Raw genomic sequence first — 23,449 nt, forward strand, 5'->3', positions numbered from 1 at the left:
ACTTTTAAACTTGCTGTAGTACATCTGGGTTATAAGTACTGTAGCGTAATTAAAAGAGAGAACATGCTTTATTTTGACATTGTAATAACCTCTTGGTTTTAAGCTTAATAAAAGAAAAACCAAACCAACCCCCACACACTTCTAGACAGTGAGAATGATTAATAAAAAAATGTAAAGTAATGGAGAGGGGAGGTAAGTTTTCCCTTTTGTCCTTCAGCTTAAAACACATCTGTATCCACACAATTTCCCTATTGAAATAATTATTTAGTATTGTGTTTACTAATCAACTTATTGGAAGGAGGCAAAATATTTATTTATGCCAATTCATGTAATTACATTATGTACAGCAGAAAAAGGCAGTAAATAGAATGTCTGTCATTTTAATTAACAAACTACAGAAGAGCTCCTTAAATGATGAACGTTCTAAGATGTTTTTTCTATGACTAAATTAATCAACATCTGTAGAGGACATTACAAAATAGGAACTTGGCTACTTTTCTAATAAAAATATTGGCCAACATTTTCTTAACAAACTAGAAAAATAACTAGTTGCTTATCAAAACAGAAAAATTAAACCATAACTCAAATTCCTTTATCCCATCACAGTTCATAACCATGGCAATTCATAATGATTAATTAAGACTTTTTAGTGTACTTATTATTTTTATATAAATAATGCATGCTTTCATTTATAATTCTATACAGTAAACTGGCAGTTTCATAACTCATTCATCCACCAGAGGTTGCAATTCTGCTTTCATGGCTGAAAGGCACCGTACAAATATGAGTTATTTATATGAACACAATGGCTTGAGGCATACTGCTCTTTCACATGGACATATGGTAAAAACTACCAGGTACTGAATGAAATTTGATATAGAAAGTGCTTCAGACAGATTCTAATTTAAAATTCTGTAGGAAAGATACTAGAAAATTTAATTAATTTTTTTCCTCTATTCTTTTCTTCCCTTGAAGACATTACTACATTCAGGCAGGATTTCATGTAATTCCTTCTGGAACAGAAGATAGCTTGGCCACTAAGATTGTTGTTAAACATGGACTGCAACAGTCTTCTGAAAGTTAAAAACATGCTGGTGGAATGGGAAACAAATACATTAACAGCTGCTAAGTCACCATTTCTCTCTGATCAGGCTCCTCTCCAACTCATTTGCAAGAGAAAATAGCTACAATGTTATTTCTTTTCTCCCATGAAGCAGTCTATCATCCAGTTCCTCTTGAAAATTCTGTGCCTCCACTTTCAGGAATCCTCACAACTGTGTTAATGCTGTTAGTCTCTCACAACAGGAATCAGTCTCATAAATGAAACAGAAGTTGGATATTGCAATGTTCCTCGGCTCCTGGTGCTTAACTTGGAGTTTAGGCTAAAAAAAGACCAACAGAAAGCTTCAGATACACAACTGAAATGTGAGATTCTTGCTCTTCCAGTAAATACTGATGAAAGACAGGAATGAGATCTGTAAAGTATATCTACACTAGTCCAGTAGTGCACAAGTCAGAGTTAAAAATATTAAATGGCCATGTAGCACAAATATCTCTAATTATGCAGACAAACTAAAAGATCCATTGCTTGGAAACTGAAGCTAGGTAGTTTTAAACTAGAAGTAAGTTTGGATTTTCAGGTTGTAAAACTCTGGAAGAAAATGCAGTTTAGAATGTCATGAATTTTCTGCTGTTTGAAGTCTGTAAATAAAAGTTTTACTTCAATTATAAACCATAGATGAGATCTTGAATAATTAGATGAAATTCTGTGATTTGTGTTCTTCAAGAGTTTGGTTAAATCATAATTATCCCTTCCCACTATGTATTTTCTTACAGCTTTTAGGTTATTGAATATTTAACAAACTAAAAACAGATTAAAAAAATCTTGGGGTTAGAATAAAAATCCTCAATGACTTTCATTAAATAGAGACACTTGAGTATCTCAGGTACAAACCCATCTCATTTTAGCAGTTTCTCTTTCCTTATTGTTGTGGTTTAACCGCAGCCAGTAACTAAGAACCACACAGCTGCTTGCTTGCTCACTCCCTCCACCCCAGAGGCATGGGGAGGAGAATTGCAAAGGAATGTAAAACTCGAGGGCTGAGATAAGAACAATTTAATAATTGAAATAAAGTAAAATAAAAACAACAATAATAATAATAACATCAGTTATATTGAAAAGGAGGGAGAAGGGGAGAGGAGTGAAATCCAAAGGAAAGAGAGAAAAGAAAACCGGAGATGCACAATACACTCGCTTGCCACCTGCTGACTGATGCCCAGCCACTCCCTGAGCAGTGATCTTCAGCCTCAGCCAGCCGCCCAGTTTATATACCGAGCATGATGTCCCATGATATGGAATATCCCCTTGGTTAGTTCAGGTCAACTGTCCTGGCCATGTCCCCTTCCAGTCTCTTGTACCCCTCCAACCCTCTCACTGGCAGGGCCTGAGAAACTGAAAAGTCCTTGACTTTAGTATAAACATCACCCAGCAACAACTAAAGACATCAGTGTGTTACCAACATTGTTCTCACACCAAATCAAAACAACAACACTGCATCAGCTACTAAGAAGAAAATAACTCTACCTCAACCAAAACCAGGACACTTACATTAACTGAGATTTAGTTAGATTATTGAATCACTTAATACAAATTCTTTGTATTTCTTTTGATTTTGGCTTGAGATTTTTTGTTCAACTGCTTTTGTGATTTTGTTCATAACGTTTCACTACCTATTGTTGGTTTTGAAGGACTGCATGCAATTATGTGTAGTAGTAATGTAGTGTTAAGTTCTCTGTGAGTGGTAATCTATACCACATCATAAAACAGGAGTTAAAGTTGCATGGAGTTTTAGCTACAGCTGGCTTTAACCAATGCACCTCAGCCATAGAGTTGTTTCAGTAGTCTTTATATACTTACTGCAAGAACTGGCAACAGAATCAAATATAAGTAAAAGCTACACATTTTACCAAGAATACTCAAGAGAATGAAAAAATAACACATATGCTATGCAATTAAATTGTCCCTTTAAAATTTGCTTAATTTGGATGACTTTCCAAGCCATTAAAACTCCCTCCCTTTGCTCTGGGTTAGAAGTCATTTGTGAAGTTCAGGCTTGGCAAGACTAAAATATGGACTGAAAAATGGACTGAAAGCTCCATTGCATCCTCCCTCAGAATAATCTGTTTTATAGTAATGTTGGTAGAATCTGAAGCTGTAACAGACAGCAGAGAGAAAATTGGGTGTACAGCTTCAGTAGCTTTGTTGCTGTCGGAACAGTTTGCTGTGAGTTTGAGTTTAAATTTACTAAAACCTGCACCACTGCACTAAAGTAGAAAGAGATGTTTTGAGTCAAGAAATATTCGATCAGAATGGGATGCATCTTCTTTAATGACCACCAGTAGTATTAGCTAGAAAATTCAGTACTACTAACTTTAACCTGTATAACTTTTGCCTTTCTAAGATAAGCTTTAACCAGTGATAAGTCATCTTATTTGATCATGAAGTCATACTGGCAGTAGTCATACAGTCATGCATAATGGAAATAATATAGAGTTGTGTTTTATCTGCATTTTACCAATATTTATGTCTTTCAGGTTTTTACCTCAACAGTTCTTTTAAAAGTTTTAGAGAAATGTCAAGTAAGAGAAAGAACTAATTCCCATGGAACTCAGTAAAATTAATCTGGAGCCGGAGGTTTCTGGGCATAATTTTTGGGTACATTCCTTGGGAAGGCCCTAAATCATATTAAGTAATTCCCTTGATTCCTAGCATTTCTGTCAGGTGGAAAAAAAGCCATTTTAGTGTTGAGAGAGTTAATGTTGCAGAAAGGATATGGAAGATAAGAATGGATGTCTGCCCATCATAATTTATCAAGCCTACTAAAGCTGTTTCCTGCCCTTGTTCAAGCGTAAGGATAGAGGCTTCCAAGTTTAAAATATCTGTGTCTGAGATGAATTTGCTGTTGGCTAGGTTTTATTTAACTGTTTTATCAGATCAGAGTGGGGTTAGACTAGGTATAACATATGCCAAGGATTATTGTCTCCTATTTATATTCTTGCCATTCTTACCAACGTTGAACAGTAGCTTCGGTGGCACACGTGATGAAAACTATGCTAGTGGTCAGTTATTAGCTATAGAAATCTGTTCTAAAGGCAACAGCAATTCTACTTGTATTGATTCTTATACTGCAATGCTTGCTTACATGGTACAACCAGCAAGAGAACAAATGCACAATCCATTTAGGATCTATTCACTACTGCTCCAAAGATCTTATAGAGAAATTATTTGAAAATTAAGAAAAGAAATTCTGGAGGGTTTTGCCTCATCACACTTTACAGTATGGAGTTGCAGACCTCATGTCTTTTAGAGTACAGTAGCTGCTGGCCTGATTGACTTCAGTTTAAGCTCTCTTGTTTTATCGGTGGTTTTGCTTGTGAATGCATGATGTTACCATTTTTCTTCTCCTACTCATAAATATGGTTGGTTACTTTTTGTTGCTTCTGATACATTATCATACAAATTGCTACCACTGCCTACTAGCCTAGATGAATTTTCTGATGTGAGGTTCTCATCCTAGCTGTTGTTCAGCCACATAACCTGTTTGACTAAGGTGCTTTTTAGTTGTGGTATTTTGATATTCAGCAGATCTGATTGCTGAGACACAAAACAAAAATGTAAAGTAGTTAGGGTTCCAGTAGTGAACAACAGCATGGACTGATCAATAACATAATGGGCAAAGAAGTGATGAAATTGTGAGCCATTTCATCAAGTTTGTGTCGATACGGCACCATATATATAGATGGTTCCCAGAGGTGTTTTTTCCCCCAGAACAGCCATGATTGAGGTGGTGTAGGTCCAGTCCCTTGTGCCTTCTTAAAGAAACCACAACTGTTCAGTAGCAGCACAACAGATGTTCAAAAGAATCATTAACAATCTAAATATATGTGTGAGCAGATGTACGATTTCTACTACACATAACTTTGGGGGAGAGGGAGTTTTAAAGAAAATCAATAATGAGCAGGTCCGTATATGAATTACTCATCTAATTATATTTAAAAGGTAGATTAAGGTTCTTTGCTTCAGTGATTGTGGTTGAGATAAGGAGGACAAGTGATGAGAGGAGCTATTGAAGTAACCATGCATGATTGACTTGGCATGTATTACTAGATCGATGAGAGACAAAATAAGTGGCAATATAAGAGAGAAGCTTGTGCCAAAACCTCAGTCCTGCTCTTTTTGGTGCATTTCACTAGAGGCACATGAAATGCATTGCCATTAAGATAAAGGAATAAGAAACATAAATAGATGGGTCTAAAACACAGCAGGAAATTCTGTTTACTCTTTAAGTAATGTGTTCAGTCAGGAGCACTATCACTTTTGTAATCCTTTCAAGAATGTCACTGGTGCTGCCACAGATGAGCACTCTCTGTGAAGAACCATCTTATGGAAGTTGAATGATTTAGGTATGATGTTATATTTACGACAAGATATGCAAACAGCTATCTTTTTTAGGATATAAGGAATATTTTGCCTTAGGCTGACCTCAGAAAAGGGTACAGGGGTGCGTGGAAGACTGTTTTTTCTCCCAAGAATGTAACCACAAAAAAGTATATATATTTCCTGCTTTGCATTCATGATTTACTTTCATAATAGGCAATCTTGTCTAATATTTGAATAGTTGTTATTCTTTAAGCTTTTATTTAAAAAAAAGTAGGAAACTTTGGGAATCTTCTGTATTAGTTCTGGAGTTCTAAAGGCCTTGATTACTTGTTTGACTTTTCATATCTTTTTACTGACCATCATAGCCCACATGGAGTAGCAGTGGGCAAGGAAGGAGTAAATAAAGAGGTGGAACCAGTTAAGTGATACTCCTGCTTTCTGGAGCTCCCAAACGTTATTTCTGTGATTTTCTTATTGAATTTCCATATGCTATTGGTAAGAAAACCACAATTATTTAACAAGTTTTCTTTAAAAATCACTTTAAACCTCTGAGATTTTTATCTTCAGCTCTGAGAATATTTTCATTTTTTTCCATACAGACCTTTGCATTTGATAATACTAGCTTTATGGTTTCGTTCTCACCTGCATCTCTGCTTTTTGCCACATACACAGGCTGAAGGTCACTGTGAACAGATATAGAAAAATCCAGGACATAGTTCCTTTCCTTAATCATATGCTATATGCTATCAATACATAAAGGAGTAAGAACAGTTTTGGCTTACCTAGACTGATTCTTGCACAGCTGTCTACTGGCAGTGTCTCGTAAAATAAAAGGAGTTTTGCGGTGTCACACCAGGTACTTCAATAACCTCTTCTGGAGGCTATTATGACAAAATTACTGAGAGGTCTCAGAAATTTCTAGAATCTGAGAACATGCAGGTTCACCTGTGGAGACATGACCACCATGGAGATGTCACTACCAAACCCTTACATAAGTACACGTGAGAGTTGCCAATCCTCTGTCTTTTCTGCTCCCTTCCCCTCACTGGCTCACACAGCAATTCAGCTCTGGCTCACTAAGAAGGGAATGCAGCTTTCCTCTAGCTCTCCTTCTTCCCAGTGCATCAGGTGGATGGAGCAAGTTATATCATGGTACATTTGAGGCAAGCCATAGAAATGAAAAAACACATAAGGGCTAGGTGATACAGGGAAAAGCCCAGAAAGGCTAGGTGTAACAAGGCACAGCATTTCTTCAGGCAACATGAAACTTCCTGCACCCAAAATTCAGAATCATCCCTATTGTGCAGCTTTACAACTAGTACAGCATGACACCTCGACACTAATTTAAGGTGCATTTAGAACCACAAGCTTGCAGTCACATTTTGCTGCTGAAGTTTTAAGTGATCATCTGTGCTATCTGGACGTGGACACACACACTCTCTTTCCCTTTTTGTTGCTAGCTTTCTCTGGCTCAATATTGCCTTATGCTTTACAGAAAATTTTATGTAAACATAAGCTGAGGATATGTTTTCCAACAGCCACTGCTACTTGCCATCTAGACAAAGAAGGTATAATTTTCATTCTCTTTTGCTTAGAGCTGGTAATCATATTTCTGCTTTAGAAAGTGCATCTGCTCTCCTCTAAATTAATGCCATCAATGTGCTACACAATGTAGTTCTGCATCTGATATATTGTGAGACAAAACAGAGAACAAAGCAGAGACAAAAATAAAGCATCTCTGTGAGGTACAGGGAACAATCAATTAGATTCATTATCTGTTTTACATTCTAGTCACTGCTCTTAAAAAAGAGGAGTACATAATACCATGGCAACAGTTGGAACTGCAGTTCTTTATGGTATATAATCATTATGGATTCTTCAGCATTCCCTGAAAATTGATATAAAAAGTCACAGGAGTTGTACTACCTACTATGCTGATTAAATGACAAGTTTGTAATTTACAAGTGCCTTATTGCCATGGGAAGGCAATCACACAACTCCGTTTTCAAACTCAAGGGTTTTTGAAACATGCTGCATGATCTCTAGCTGGGCTGCAAGCTAAGATTAAATTGAAAGGATAGCATGTAGATTTTAGAACATGGTGTTGACATTTACTGGCCAATCAAATTTTGCAACTTTCCTGCATGACAGCAGATGTTGACCTTTCAAGCTTTCCCTATCTGCTTTCACGCATTACCTGCAGAAATTAACATTAACTCGCTTCTTGCTCCTTGCTGCTATTAATGTCAGCTGGGAATTGAGAATCATGAATTCATTTATTACACAGAGTGGAGACCCGTTTTATACTCTAAGCACAGAAGGGCTGCTCCTGGGAGCTGGTATTTTTGGAAGCTGCTACAACTACCTTTGTGGTTGAGGGATAGCTGGGAGCTATGGTGTAGAAAATGTCACTGGGAACAAGAGCAGAAAAAGACAGCAGAGGACGGATTCAAGGAGAAACCTAGGGGCCAAATACTTGCAAATAGTACTGGGTACAGAGAGCTTAAAGTCTAAAATGAAACACTTAAAGCTGTTCTAATGGAGTACAAAACTAGATGCAAGGTACCGATGTCTCTTTGACTTGTTAACTGAACTATGAAAATGTAAGCCTGCATAATATACAGCCTGGTAACAAGAAGCTTCAGGGGCTTACACAGCATTGCCTGGGGCTCTCTGATATTATACTCAGAGGGAAATATTGACTTTGGTAGAGATGTCTCCTGCAATCTGACTAAGATTTTAATATAATTTCAGCTAATCTTGGAATCTGTTGCCTAAAAAGCAACTAAAAAAATATTTTCTGTCTTATCCTTTTACTTACATTAAAAGGAAAAGTTTCTTTGGAGTATCTACAGAAATACTGTCATCAGAAAGGAAAAGCTAATGTCTATTACTGTAAAAGTCTTCCTGCAAGCATCAGCTGGTTTGTATGTTATTTCTGGGAAAAACTTTCCAGTGTGATGGGTCACTATACTTTAAGCAGTTACGAGTTTCATGCATGTATATTTCTAATCTTATAGTAATGTACTTCAAAAATGTATCACATTAAATGACAAACATTTGCAAGTTACATGAGTTCCAGAAAATTTTCCAAATAAACAAGGAAAACTTGCAGTCATGATTTTTCATGATGTTATTAGAAAAATGTTCCAGGTATTAATGAGAAGATACAATCTATTCTTCAAAAAAAGAGGACATTTTTCTTAGCATTGCTTGGTCTCAGTTTTCCAGAACTAGAAAATGTAAAATACTCTGCATATTAGCCAAGAATATAAGTGTTTTGTATTCCCTTCTGCCACTGATAATTATACTGATATTCATGCTGTGGTAAATGCCATACCTCTCAAAATTCATAAAAATGAAAACATATCCAGAAAACCTTCAGCTAATGCCTTTGGCTGAGGCAAAATTATCTTTGCCACATTTGTGAAGAGAACTTTAAACTAGGAATGATGGCAAAGGGAGATGAAGACCTACAATCAAGAGGTGGACTGGGTTGGTAAGCAAACATGCAGGCAGATGTGGTTATGAGAGTCTGTGAAACCAATGAAAAAGGGCTGAAGGGGCCCACCTCAAGTGTATGCACACAATAAGGAAGCACCTACACAAAAGTACTATGGAGAAGGCAGATGAGATCCTCAGAGAACTGGAAGAAGCCTCTTGATCATGGGCCTTGGTCCTTACAGGGAACTTCAATGACCCTGATGTGCTGGACAAGTGGCATAACAGGGCACACACATTCTGGGAGGTTTCTAGAGAGCACTGGTTAATATATCCTGACACAGATGTTCAAAGAACCAATGTGGGGCTGGGGAGGGGTGCATATTTTGCTGGACCTGATATTTGTAAGCAAGAAGGAATGGGCTGGGATCTTTAGACTAGGAACAACCTTGACTGCAGTGACCATGTCTTGTGGGTTAACCACAGTAGGCAGCTAAGTACTGTACAGCTACTTGCTCACTCCTACCCAGCGGGATGGGGAAGTGAATCATAAGGGTAAAACTGAGAAAACTTGTGGGTGGAGATAAAGACAGCTTAATAAGTAAAGGAAAAAAAAAAAAGGGGGGGGGGGAACAGAAGGGAGGAACCAAACCAAAAATACCAAGTGAAGCAATAGCAGTCACTCACCTCCAGCCAACTGATGCCCAGCTAATCCCTGAGCAACAACAATCCCAGAAAACTGCTCCCCCAGCTGTTATGGCTCAGCAAGATATTGTATGGTATAGAATATCTCTTTAGTCTGGGTCAGTGGTCCCAGCTGTGTCCCCTCCCAGCCTCTTGCCCACCCCAACCTACCCTCTATGGTGCACAGAGCAAGAAACAGAAAGCCTTGAAGCTGTACAAACACTGTTCAGAAATATCTAAAATGCTGATGTGTTATCAACAGTTTTGGTCACAAATCCAAAACATAGCATCAATAAGGGCTGCTGTGAGGAACATTAACTCCAAGCCACACCCAATACACCATAAGATGCTAGAGTTCAGGATCTTGAGAAGAGGGAACAGGGCAAATAGCAGGATCACAGTTCTGGACTTCAGGAGAGAAAACTTTGGCCTATGCAGAGACCTGCTTTGAAGAATGTCACAGTAGACAATCTTGCAGAGAAGAGCTGTCTAAGGTAACTGATTGATTTTCCAAAGGTCATCTCCTTGGTCCATCCAATTGTCCATCCTAACATGCAGAAAGCCAGGAAAGATGACAGGATGCCTGCATGGATGAACAAGGAGCTCCTGACATAACTAGAACATATAAAAAAAAAGCATACAATATGTGAAAACCAAGTTAGGAATATGGAAACACTTTCCAAGTGTGCAGGGATAGGGTTAAGAAAGCAGAAGTCCACCTGGAGCTTGGACGGGAAAATGGTGTGAAGGGTAACAAGAAGGGTTTCCACAGGTAATTCAGTAGGAAAACAGAGGCTAAGGAAAAAGTGGGTCCACTGCTGAACTGGGCAGATGACCTGGTGAGAAGGAATATGGAAAATGTCTTCTTCATACATGTCTTTACTGGTAGGAGTTTGCCACAGCACTCTCCAAACCAGCCAGCTGCAATGTCTTTTTACCATCTCATACCAACACACTCTTCATACAGTCCCTCTGCTGCCTTCTCCTTGTCTCTCCTCATCCCAGACATGCATTCTCTCTGCTTCTTCCTCAGCTGCTGTCTCTTCACTGGCTCTCAACCACTTACCAGAACCAGCCACACCTGCACCTTACCTACATCGGCCAACCCGACACCCCTGAAGCCAGCCCACAGTTGTATATTATCAATGCTAATTAACCCAGCTTTGTTCCTCTACAGGAGTTTCTTCAGGGATCCCACATCTCTGAGACCAGTAGGAAAGTCTCAAGCAAGGAAGACACCCTATGCAGATGTGAATCAGATAAGGGCACATTTGAAGAAACTGAACATAAATAAGTCTATAAGATGTGACAAAATGCACTCATGAGTGCTGAGGGAGCTGGCTGATTTAATTGTGAAGTGATTCTTGATTATTATTGAAAGGTTCTGGCAGTCGGTTCCTGAGGACTATGAGAAAGCAAAAGTTACTCCTATCTTAGAAAAGAACAAGAAGAAGGAACAGGCCAGTCAGCCTAACCTTGATCCCTGGAAAGGTGATGGAGCAAATTCTGGAAGCCATTTAAAAACATATGAAGGACAAGAAGTTGATTTGGAGTAGGCAGCATTGCCTTACAAACCAGAAATAATTCCTGACCTACTTGATATCCTGTGATAAGTTGTCTCAGTGGATGTTTATCTTGACTCTAGTAGAGTTTTCAACACTGCTTCCCATAACATCCTCATTGACAAGCTGATGAAGAATGGTTTAGATAAATGAGCAGTGAAGTGCATGAAAAATGTCTAAACTGTTGGGACCAAATAACTGCAGTACAAAGTCCAGCTGAAAGCTAGCCAGCTTACCTCAAGGTTTTATCCTGGGGACAATGCTATTTAACATCTTTGTTAATGACATGGATGGTGGGACAGAGCACACCCTTCGCAGCTTTGCAGGTGATGCAAAACCAAGAGGACTGGCTGAAACACCAGATGGAGGTGCTGCTGTTCGGAGACATCTGGACAGGCCAGTGAATGGGCCAACAGCAGGGGTCCTCAAACTACGGCCCGTGGGCCAGATACGGTCCCCCAGGGTCCTCAATCCGGCCCCCGGTATTTACAGACCCCCCGCACCACCCTCCCCCCCGCCCCCCCCCCCCCCCCCGGCGGCTAGGGGGGGAAACCAAGCAGCCGCAGGTGACTGCCTGCCACTTCATCCATGCGCCAGCCCCCTGTTTAAAAAGTTTGAGGACCTCTGGAACAGGAACCTCATGAAGTTCAAGAAAGGGAAATGCAAAGTCTGCATCTGGGGAGGAAGAACCCATGCACCAGCACACATTCTGCATCCACAGTCTGGAAAGCAGCTTTGCACAAAAGGAGCTGAGGTTCCTATTGGACAAAGAAGTCCAATGTGATCCTGGGAGAAATTAAGAATTATCAGCAGGTGCAAGGAAGTGATCATGTCCCTCTGCTCAGGATTGCTGAGGCCACATCTGAAGTGCTGTGTTCAGTGCTGGGCTCCCCAGTACAAGACAGAGAATGACATACTGGAGCAACTATAGCAAAGGGCCACTAAGGTGATTAAAGGCTTAGAGCATCTGTCAAACTGGGAGAGGCTGAGAGCTGTGACTGTTTAGGCTGGAGAAGAGGAGGCTTGGGAGGAAAGGGGTTACTAGTGTGTGTAAATATGCAGTAGAAGACAATAAAGAAGACAAAGCCAAACCCAAGGAAAGGACAAGAAGCAGTAGGCACAAACTGAAATGAAAGAAATTCCATTTAAACATATGAAAACGTTTTTTATTATGAAGGTGGTCAAGCTCTGCAGCAGGTTGTTGAGAGAGGCTGGTGAGTCTACATCCCTGGAGATATTTGAAACCTAACTTGACATCCTGAGCAACCTGCTCTAGTTGACCCTCCTCTGAGCAGGAAGATTGGACTAAGTGATGATCTCTAGAGGTTTCTAAACCTATTCTGTGATTCTGCAAAAACTGAATGATCAAACTAAGATCAGACTGAAACAAAGACCAAGGCTTCCAATCAGAGTCCTGCATGGTGGACTCCCAATTGGCTTCCTTCAGACACCAGAGTATTAAATAAAACTTGGGACTCAAGACACTGATTCTAGCAATAGACAGCCATCACCAAGCTGCCTGTATGTTCAGCCCTACTTTGCACCTGTCTCAGTGTTGTTCCTCCCTGCTAGCACTAAATGTATTTGCCACATCAACGGAGAACCCACATTGCTGCTAATACTCCAAAAAGAAAAGTTGCAGAGACAAGTGTGCCTCACCACTGGCTTCTTTTCATTGGTAGCTCAAGAATTTATGAGAAATTAATAATTCTTAATGCTACAGCAGGTAGAGATGGATTAGCTTGGAAGTTGCAACTCCCCTAAAGCCATCCCAATGGTTGATTGTCCAACACCAATAGGACCCATAAAAAACCAGCCATGCCGTTACAGAAAAGCAATAATGTGTTGTGAAATTGTTGGAGCCTGAACTGCAACTTACTCTGTAGAATCCTGATTGATAGCAATTGTGTTGGCAATTGAGTTCTTATTTTCTGTAGGGGCTATCAGTAAGGACAGGATAGAATTTCATGAAGGGGGTAACTATGTTAATGATTAATTGAAACATTTATTCTTACATCAAAGACAAAGATTTATAGATGTGATGTAAATGTGCTTGCTTCAGGGCAAAAGTCAATCAAACAGATGAAACAGGAATAAGCCGTCTTTGTGTGGCAGGTTTTCCCACAATCGTTCTCCTGCAACTTTTTTCTGAAACAGCTGAAAAAAGTCTGTGTGACAGTGTATGCCCTAGGAGGTTAGTGGTCTTCCAGTGTTCCCTGGACTAGTGATTTTCCCTCTCACAGTGGCAACAACAATACAAAATTAAACATACAAATTTAATCTGATTGTGTTACTACTGACCAGTTATTTGAGGCAAGTGTAAAACTGGGCTACGTGTTAATGTGCAAAATACAAAGACTTATTTGTGTGTTAAGAAACACTGATCTGCAATTAATTTACTGTTGATGAGTGGTTCCTCCCAGCACTAAAGAGACAGATGTAATATGGTTTGATTTTAGTCTGCAGACTATTCATTATCAAACAAAATCAGCACTTGCTTTCCAGTGTTCAAGTGAGAGAGAATAGGCTGAATAATCTGGTTACCAATTTGTGTTGTGAAACATATTCAGAATGGCTAACATGATTTCTAGGAGCAAAATGAAGAATACATGCTCATTAGATACAGCTGCTGTCTATGTGGCTTGTCTCAGAAGTCTCTACAGCATCTCCTCAATATACATTCACCTGCCTCAGACATTTGCATCATGGAAAGGCTGTAGATAATATCCGTATCACCGAACTTTGCCATATTGCCCTTCCACAAACACTGGATTAAGTTAGTAGGGTTCAGCAGCTACTTCCTGCCTCCTGGATGGCAAAAGTCAGCAACAATTGCAGTAGATCTTTCATATGCTGAGACAGCTTGCTAACTTGCTCACGCCTGTAAAATGTTATTAGAATATATGGAATTATATATATAGAATATAATAGGAATATTAGAATAATTCCTAAATAAGTGTATGTAGTGGATGAGCATATGCATCAGTTGCTTATGGCTGTCTGGCCTTTTAAGACCCTATGGGCCCATATATCATACGGTAGCCGTCTGAAACAGTAGCTAAAGAAACAGTTGGCTTTAGAAAGCCTCAGCTATCTTTACTGCACTCATCCCCTCCCATACAATCCCTATATATAATGACAGATTGTGTGGACATCAAACATGGGCATCTATCCAGAGCACAGGAAGGGTCTACTACTGACCTCAAAATTGAAGTTTTTCTTCAAGCAGGAAGAACAGTAAAAAGTTTCTCTTACCATATTACTCACATCTGTAAAGTCACCCTGCAAGGGACACCACTAAGGAGCTGGCAGCCTTTATCAGCAGAAATAAGAGTGAAGGCTCCAAAAAGTTGAGAGAGAGAAGAAACACCAGGTAATTCTAAATGACCCTTAGCTAGTTTGCAAATATGGTTTCTTTTCAATTGAAATGGGAGTGCCTGAAAAAATAATTACAGAGAAGTGTTACTTGGAACTTACAGCTTGTCTCAATATACCAAAAAAACCCCTAAATGCTTTTGGGACACAGTGCTCATATGCAGACTCTTAATGCCTGTGACCATCTGCCCTGTCACTACAAAAATCCTTCTAGAAGCCAAGTAACAGAAAAAGACCTCTGCTCAAACCTGCCAAGGCCTCCACAATTGCAGCTGAATTCTCTTGCCAAGTGAAGTTTTGTATTTTCTGCTTGAATACACTGATTAATCAATCTTTGATTTTTATAGTTTGTAGTCTGCAAGATGTAGACACCTTCCTGAGTAGTTCAAGAAAACTTTCTGCATTGACAAATGATTTCCAGGAGAATGAAGAAGGAATTCTGGGTGGTTGCAAGCAACTGCTAGTGGCTGTCTCACAGATTTCTTGGGCAAAACATACTGGCCTCCCCTGCTCAGTCAATATTTTCTCTCCAATCATTACTGCTCTCCATTCATTCTACCCTGGCAATTTACTGCTATACTGCAGAAAAATGACAAGAAACATACATGTTAGAGCTCTTTGGTGGGACCTTAGCAAGGATGTGACAAGATAGGTTTAGCTTGACAACTCATTGGGAAATGGATATAATGTCAAAACTTTCAGTCTAGAAGTCAACAGGTCTTGAAGGGAATTAACTACTTAAATCTGCTGTTTTAGAAAGCCCTATGCTGTGGTTCTAGCAAAGGAATATGTTCATAATCCAATCTCTAACCCAGACTTCATTATAAAGTTAACCAAATTGGTCCATTCTAGCATCTTAATTTTTCTCAGAACTGCATACTAAATCATGTACCTCATTGATTTTTCACTTCTATCCTAAACTTATTTCTGAAGTAGTTTATCAGGTTCATAGCATTTTGTTATTTCCCTAAGCTTATTTCGTTTCGGCTCTGAATTATTCACAGGTTGCCAACTCAAAACCCACAACGAGACCAACCTGAAAAGGTAATTAACCACACTGTGAGCCATTTATCAGCTTAGGAAATGTGAAAATTCTATTTTACATGACATATACAAGCATCAGAAAATGCAAAACAACTAATTTATAAGTAACCAATGGTTGCAATTCTTAATAAAACCTTAAAAACTTTTGAAAAATTTCTTTCTTATTTTTCGACAGCTAAAGGTAGATTTCCGTAACAAACATGCTTTCTAACAAAGCTGAGGTTAAATGAACCTAAATGTTGAAGAAAGCTACCCATAGTGCACAGGGATGACTGCTGACGTAAAAGCAACAACTAAATCAATAACTAGAATTCAGTGATTCAGATCATCAGAATCTGATTGGTTAGAGCTTGATTAGTAATAGCTAATGTTTTTGTCTTTTCTGTGCAATTCTGCCAATGCACTAGCTTATAAATTCCTGCTGAAAATTAAAATAATAGTGCACATTGCTTATCACTCGTTGTTTGACCTCGCTTGTCTTGAGAAGGTAAACATGTCATGTTGTACTGTCCATGTTTATGATGCCAGCTAATAGTATACTGCTAAAATAATATAGTGCTGTATTTTACAGCTGAGCATGAAACATTAAACATAAAAGGACATACAAAAACCTGTAGTGAAGTAATTTAAAAATATGATATGAGAGACACTCTAGAGTTTTCTAGTAGTTTTTAGTAACTTTGCAGTCAAACTGCTGTCCATACACCACAATGCAATTTATAGCATGTATATGTCATTTGCTCCTGATTGTACTTTTAATGATAGTATGTCTTCTCATATGCTATTTTCTTACGAAGCTGGCAATCTGTTTTGGCGGTCTGGACCTGTTAGAGTAAAAATGTAAGTCACATTCTGGTTTAAAAGATTTAAAAAATACACTACTTTTCTCTTTCCAGAAACCAGATCCTGTCTCTGTTTCTATGACTAGTCTTAGTTTGGTTATAGAAAAATTTTCACTGAGCTGTTTTTTAAACTTTTGTATGTCCATTCACTTTTTAAAAGCTATGCAAGATAACAGCACTGCAAAGGGTTAGCAGCTGCATGACTGTCTTAGCCTAAGAATAAGAAAGGAAAAGAAGCTGTTTTCAATTCTAGGCTGATTAAAACTGTTAAACTTAACGAAAATTATTACCTAATATGTTAAGACCAGATTTGTGATTTTTATGGTTTTTTTGGAAAACAAAATGAGATGTAAGGACAAGATCTGGAAATAATAACACCTGACATTTACCTCTCTTCTCTGGCTGACAAAGCTGGTAACTTATTTAAGTTTGAGTGCACAAAACTATATCTTACATATATTTGTAAATAAATGTAGGTAACAAATGACATACATGGCAGCTCTATAGCATTATTCATCAATTCAAAACACAGTTGACCAAAATGTCATAAAACCATTAAGTAGTTCACCATAGTTTCTAAAATACTGATAAATTTTAAGAAATTGTTTTTCTTCCAACCTTTTGAACCCAACCATTCTGCAGGAAAAGGCTTTTTGCTAATTGAAAATTATGGGGAATTCCTTCTTGGGATTTGTCTCTAAGAATATTTTTCTGAGAATGAAATTAGCAAAAAAGGAGAATTATGAGCTTTTAAAGTACTAAAAATAAGAGTAACTAATAACATCTGTCATTGATCATATGCTTTTGAGAATGAATTTTAGATAACTGTATCAGTTTTATGAATTACAAGTAACTGTTGAGTCTAAAGAGTTGCAACCTGTACCTTCCTGTAGTTTTCACTGAGTGGTTTCCAAGGTGATAAATATTTATTTTGATAGTTATTTTGGATAACTACATTATTGCTCTTCAATGCAGTGACTTTCAAATACTAGTTTTAATACTAAATAATGTTTTTATAAAATGGTAGCTTTTTACATACTACCATCTATCTTGAATGAGGTTTTGTATATGAAAATCTTAAAGATATCATCCAAAACTAGTAAAGACAAAGAAAGACCCAATTCTAGAGTAGCTATGAACCGTTCTTGAGGCTATTATGATTATAGTTTATGTGCTTCTATATTACTGTATGCCAACAACAAACATGACATTCTTATATTCATTTAGGGATAAAATTGTGTCTTTACTTCATTGTTTAGTTGAAAGCTGCCAATATTTGAGCCCACTAGCCTTTTTCAAGACTGATGTGACTTAGAAAGTAGACATCTATTTAAAGACTCTGCCATCAGCTTGAGTTTATGACAAATAAACTTTTTTAGAATTATGGTAAATCTTTCACTGATTTAGAAAACAGTGGAAATTATGAATGTTTTAGGGTTTTTTTCTTTTTCTTTTTCTTAAACATTTCTTTTCATCAATTTTTTGTATAAGCTTTCTCTTCTTAACAAAGTACAAATACACATCATTAAAGTTCACCTTTGATAGGCAATCTCTTTAAACCATGCAATTTACTATTGGTGTGAAAGGGTCTTTCTACTAACTAGAACTGCAGCTATTGTTAGATAATGTGACAAGAAATCTGATTTTGTATTTCAGGTTCTGAAACTAAGCAAGATAACTAATGTTTAGCAAATAAGGAGGAAATTTTTTAAAATAAATGATGTGCTTTTTCCATTTTTCCACCACTAGAAAAGACATTTGTTAGATCTATGAGATGTCTTGGGATATTTTCTGATAGATAATATTTAAATCTGAATCATCATACACAGTTTTTAAAAAAGTATTCTTTTTCACATTCTGGAATTTTTTTTTCCTCCTCCTAGGCAAGTCTTTGTCTTGAAAAGTCTTTATCTCTTTGAAGTTCAAGAAGCTACTTCTACAAGTTCAGAAAATAGTTCACTAAAGACATTAATTCCATATAGAAAGTTCTCATATACTACAGTGATGATAGGTAAAAACAACCTGAGTGGTAGGCAGGATATTTCAGACTCAGTCTTTGAGAAACATTAGTCTAAGGCACTGTTTTTTCATGTGCTACTCAAATTTTATTAATTATGAAGTAAAGATTTAACGTGGCATGAGAAAATAAAGCTAAGCAGCAGTAGATGCTGTTTATTAAAATTAAAATTCAATAATTATTTGGTTTTCTGTATCTCTCACAACCTTTAATATAATAATATTTAAACAAAAAAATCTCATAAATACTCTAATAATTTAGTTATCAAGAGACATGTCATTCCCAAAAGTTTATAAATTATTTAATTAAAAATATTAAAAGTATAGCGATAAAATTATTTGTAAGTACTTAGTGCAGTGCAACAATACGTTTCAGTTTCTCCTGTGCCAACAGCATCTTTATGACTACACAAGAAAAAAAAGGGAATAATTGTGTTCCTGTCCAATATGAAATAAAGACAAAGCACTTCTGCTCGATGAGTCATTGATCTCATCAATAGATTTAGACTGCCCAGAGGGGCACATCCCGTTCACCATCTCAGGAAATGTTATTTGTAAGTTAATTGTTGGGTTGGTAAAACTTCCCCTTCTGTCTCTTGCAATAAAAGCTAGGAAGGCATTTATCTTAGACAGATCAGTGACAATACTTGAATAAAAGTGTACTTTACAGCTGTAAATTTTTTTCCTAATAAACATTGCATTTAAAGTTTTCGTGTTGAAGATAATTTTCTTTTCTTTGTTAAAGAATTCTTACCTTGGATTATAAAGCTGCAGACTGAGACTAAACTGTGAAACTGAAACATGTGTACTTTTTCTATATCACTTTGATGGAATTAATTAGAATTCCTTTATCACTGTTCTTCTGTCTTGCTGTCACATTTCTGTTTTAATGGTCTATATATCCAGGAGTTAAAGAATCTGACTCTCACATAAGTAAAATCTTCAAAGGAGCACAATTCTTGGAATTTTTTTTCCCTCTTTTCCAGCAAAGACAGTAAATTTGGGCATCATGTTAAGCAAGCCTCCTTGGTTTTCTATTTACCAGCTTTTACATTTGTAAAATATGACTATTTACAAACCCCCTTTTATAGAGATTTTTGTGATCTGAACATAGAAAGTTTTACATAGAAGTTATTGCTTAAATTTGATGTTGGAATATAGTCATATTTAATATTATTCTGCTCTCATAGTTGCCATTGGGTTGATTCCTAGTTGTCTATATCAAGCTTCTATGTATATCACTGGTTGATAGCTATGGTCCTAGAGCTCCAGTAATAAAGGCCACCAGTGTGGGAGAAGTGTTCTGAAGCTCAGTGTTTCAAGAAGAGAGGTAGTAAAGGCTAAAAAGAGAGAGAGCAAAACCAGGTTGCCCCCAGGTTCTAAAATGTCCCAGAGTTACCTCTTTGGGTTCATGTATTATTTCTCAATAGGACCATACACCCCCATTCTGTAAAAGGTCAACAGGGTGAAGTTGTTTGTTGATACCATATTTTAAATCGCCTTGTTTAGGTGAGGACACTGATTTGTGTTCTTTCCTACCATGGCTTTTTATGCCTTTTACAAGAGACTATCACTGAAAATAATATTTACAAGTAATAAAATCATAGAATCATTTAGGTTATAAAAGACCTTTGAGATCATCAAGACCACCCATTAACCCAGGACTGCCAAGTCCAACACTGAACTATGTTGCAAGGCACCGCATCTACACATTTTTTTAAATACCTTCAGGGATGGTGATTCCACCACCTCCCTGGGCAGCCTGTTCCAACACTTCAGCATCCTTTCAGTGAAAATTTTTTTTGCTAATATCTGATCTAAACCTCCTCTGGCATAACTTGAGGCTGTTTCCTATTGCTTGTTATCTGGGAGAAGAGACCTACTCCCACTGGCCTACAACCTCCTTTCAGGTAGTGTAGACACCAATACGGTCCCCCCTGAGCCCACTCCTCTCCAGGCTAAACACCCCAGGTCCCTCAGCCGCTCCTCATAAGACTTGGGCTCCAGACCCTTCTTTACCAGCTTCTTTGCCTTTCTCTGGACATGCTCCAGCACCTCTATGGCCCTCCTGAAGTGAGGGGTCCAGCACTGAACACCGTATCTGAGGTGCGGCCTCACCGCTGCTGAGTACAGGGGAACAATCACTGCACTTGTCCTGCTGGCCACACTGTTTCAGATACAAGCCAGGATGCTGGTGGCCTTCTTGGCCACCTGGGCGCACTGCTGCCTCATGTTCAGCCAGCTGTCAACCATCACCCCCAGGTCCTTTTCCACCAGGCAGCTTCCCAGCCACTCTGCCCCAAGCCTGTATTGTTATGTGGGGATTTTGTGACCCACGTGCAGGACCCAGCACTTCTCCTTGTGGAAACTCATATAACTGGCCTTGATCCATGGGTCCATCTCTCTGCAGAACCTTCCTGCCCTCAAGCAGATCAGTGTTGCTGCCCAACTTGGTGTCATCTGCTCAGACAGCTTTTTTATGTTTGATTGTGATTTTTAAGGGATGCTCAGGTTCCTGATGTTGCAGGTGTGTACTCTCCATCAGTTTGGACAGTTAGCGCATGTATCTAGATTCATTCCACACCACCAAGATGTTTAAATTAGTGGTCTGATCATCCTAGACTTCCTGGACAGTCAATGGAATAAAATACTCCTTCAAAAGTGAGTCTTCCTGGTCTGCCTGCTTTCTCTATTAGCTGCTGCTGAAAGTAAATAGGCTCCTAACTTAGATTAGATCATTTAAAAAGAGATGGAATGAATTGACATGCAGTTTGAATCAGATTTCTAGATGAGACAGAAGTTCACACATGGCTCTGGGTTTCACTTGTCTAGTTAATTAGTATTAGTCTGTTCAGTTGAATGTTCTGACACAGTTATGTTTAGCACTGCCAGGTTCAGGAGTATACCAATGAAATTTGAGATGTGGTTTAGCAAACTCTTGACTGCAGAGAATGAAAGCCAGGATAACCAAATTGTTAGAAAGTATTAGAAACTACTCTTAGAATCTCTAGGTTGTGTTGAAAGAAACAGAAGATGGTAACAAGGAAAAGGAATATCTGGCAATCTTTGGTTTGACACCATACAAAAATATATGCATTGATAGGGAAAGTTGGAATAGTTTTACAACATTGCCATTTCAGACACAAACCACGGACTAGACAGAACCTCTAAATCCTAGAATGGAGGAAAATAGGGAACAGTTATTCAGCTATTTTGTCCTGGAAAGTGTCAGAGAATCATGCAATATTGTAGGTTGGAAGAAACCTTTGGAGGTCATCTCGTCCAATGCACCTTATCAAGCAGGGTCAGCTAGAACAGGCTGCCCAGGACCACGTCCATATAACTTTTGAACATCTCCACTATTTCACAAATATTGCTTATTTAATTACTGTTTTTCTTGGTTAGGAATGAGATAAAGCGCTTTGTGTGTAGAGCTTTGTCATGAGATCCAGCTGAAATTATTAGATGTGTTAAAACTCATACAAAGATTGAGGTAAGCTTCTGTTAAACTCCCAAACAACACATGGCTTTGGTAAAGACAGTGCTGTGTAGTTATGTTTTAATTTGAATACTTTGTATAAATGAGTTAAAGGAAGATATTTTTCAGAAGTATTTGAAAAGATATCAGGACAAAATTTGTTCTGGTTTTCAGTTCTCCATATTGCTATTCCACTGCCTGATTACTACTTTTCTGAGGTGGTATTTTAATTTTCATTAAACTTATAATTTAAAATAAAATCATCAAATAATATCTTACATGTTACAAGAGATGGTGGCTTGTTCTTGAAATTATAATGTACAGTTACTGTTCTCTGGTAGAGCAAGAAAGAGGTCCAGCAAAATAAACTGATCCAAGACACTCACAGTAGAGCTTAGGTAGGGACTGAAGTCCAACAAGTTTACTACAGGAACCCAGCAAATCTGGGTTCAAAACTGAAAGTTCATTCATTTCTACTACAACTGGCAACTGTATCTTGAGATCGCTGTTGTTCAGTTCTTGACTTTACTGATAAATAACAGTGCCTACATTAAAGAACAGCAGAAATTGTTTTACTGCCTCCGTTTCTTGGCTGATGAAGGGACATGTTCCTTGGTGTAAATCTGACAAATTATCAAGGACAAATGATTAATATTATAGGGTTGCTGCTTAATACTTAATAAAAGTAAAGTAATTTCTTACTTCTACTGTTATCCTGTTCTAAGGGCAATCTCATTCATCTTAATTACCATTGAGCAATTATCTCACATTCATTTTATATAAGCTGTTTAACTACTGAGTTTCATATAGAAAGACAAACTCTTAATTTACATTTGTATGTTGGGGCATAATCTGATTTACCGTTTCTCCTGTTTTCCACAAAATGTGCTAATGACATGTATAAAATTGATGAATACATATTCAAAAAGCTAAAGAACAGATCTGAAGAATCCCTATTTGGCTGCAGCATGCAGGGCATATCTATCTCTGTTAGAAAAATGTCATCTCCCATATGAGCTGTGCTAATGTAGTACTTGTCATTCTAAGCTGCTTTTTACTGTGCAGTTGGTCAACTTATTGCATCTGCAAACTTCCTCTATAACCATCAAAAGACTAGCCTATGTCATGGCATTTTCAGAGCTCTCACCACCCCATCAAGCTAAAAATACCAAAAAAAGGCAGCTTTTCTTGCAATATTACAACACCCCTGCTTCTGCCCCAGATGGAGATGAAACTAAAGTGTGATTTCAAAAATGGCAAAGAAAATGTGTGACAGACAGAAATGACAAGGCTTTGTCTACAGCTGGTGATACAATAAAGTGAAATGCCTTCCCATTGTCCCTAAGCAATATGTGTAGGGCTAGCTGTGCTATATTGCTTGAATATATTCATTGAGCTCAATCAGACCATAAGCAGAGAAGACTCACAACTACACATGTGCATTAGTCTCTGAAAACTGCAAGAAACTGCGTGCATGTTTGTTTATTTTCCCCTATGATTCTGAGATCTGTGGATCTAGGAAGCCAAATGTAGCAGTATAAAAATTATTTGGTCATTCAGACTGCAA

Source organism: Falco punctatus (assembly GCF_963210335.1).
Source record: "Falco punctatus genome assembly, chromosome: 7".
NCBI classification, from domain to species: domain Eukaryota; kingdom Metazoa; phylum Chordata; class Aves; order Falconiformes; family Falconidae; genus Falco; species Falco punctatus.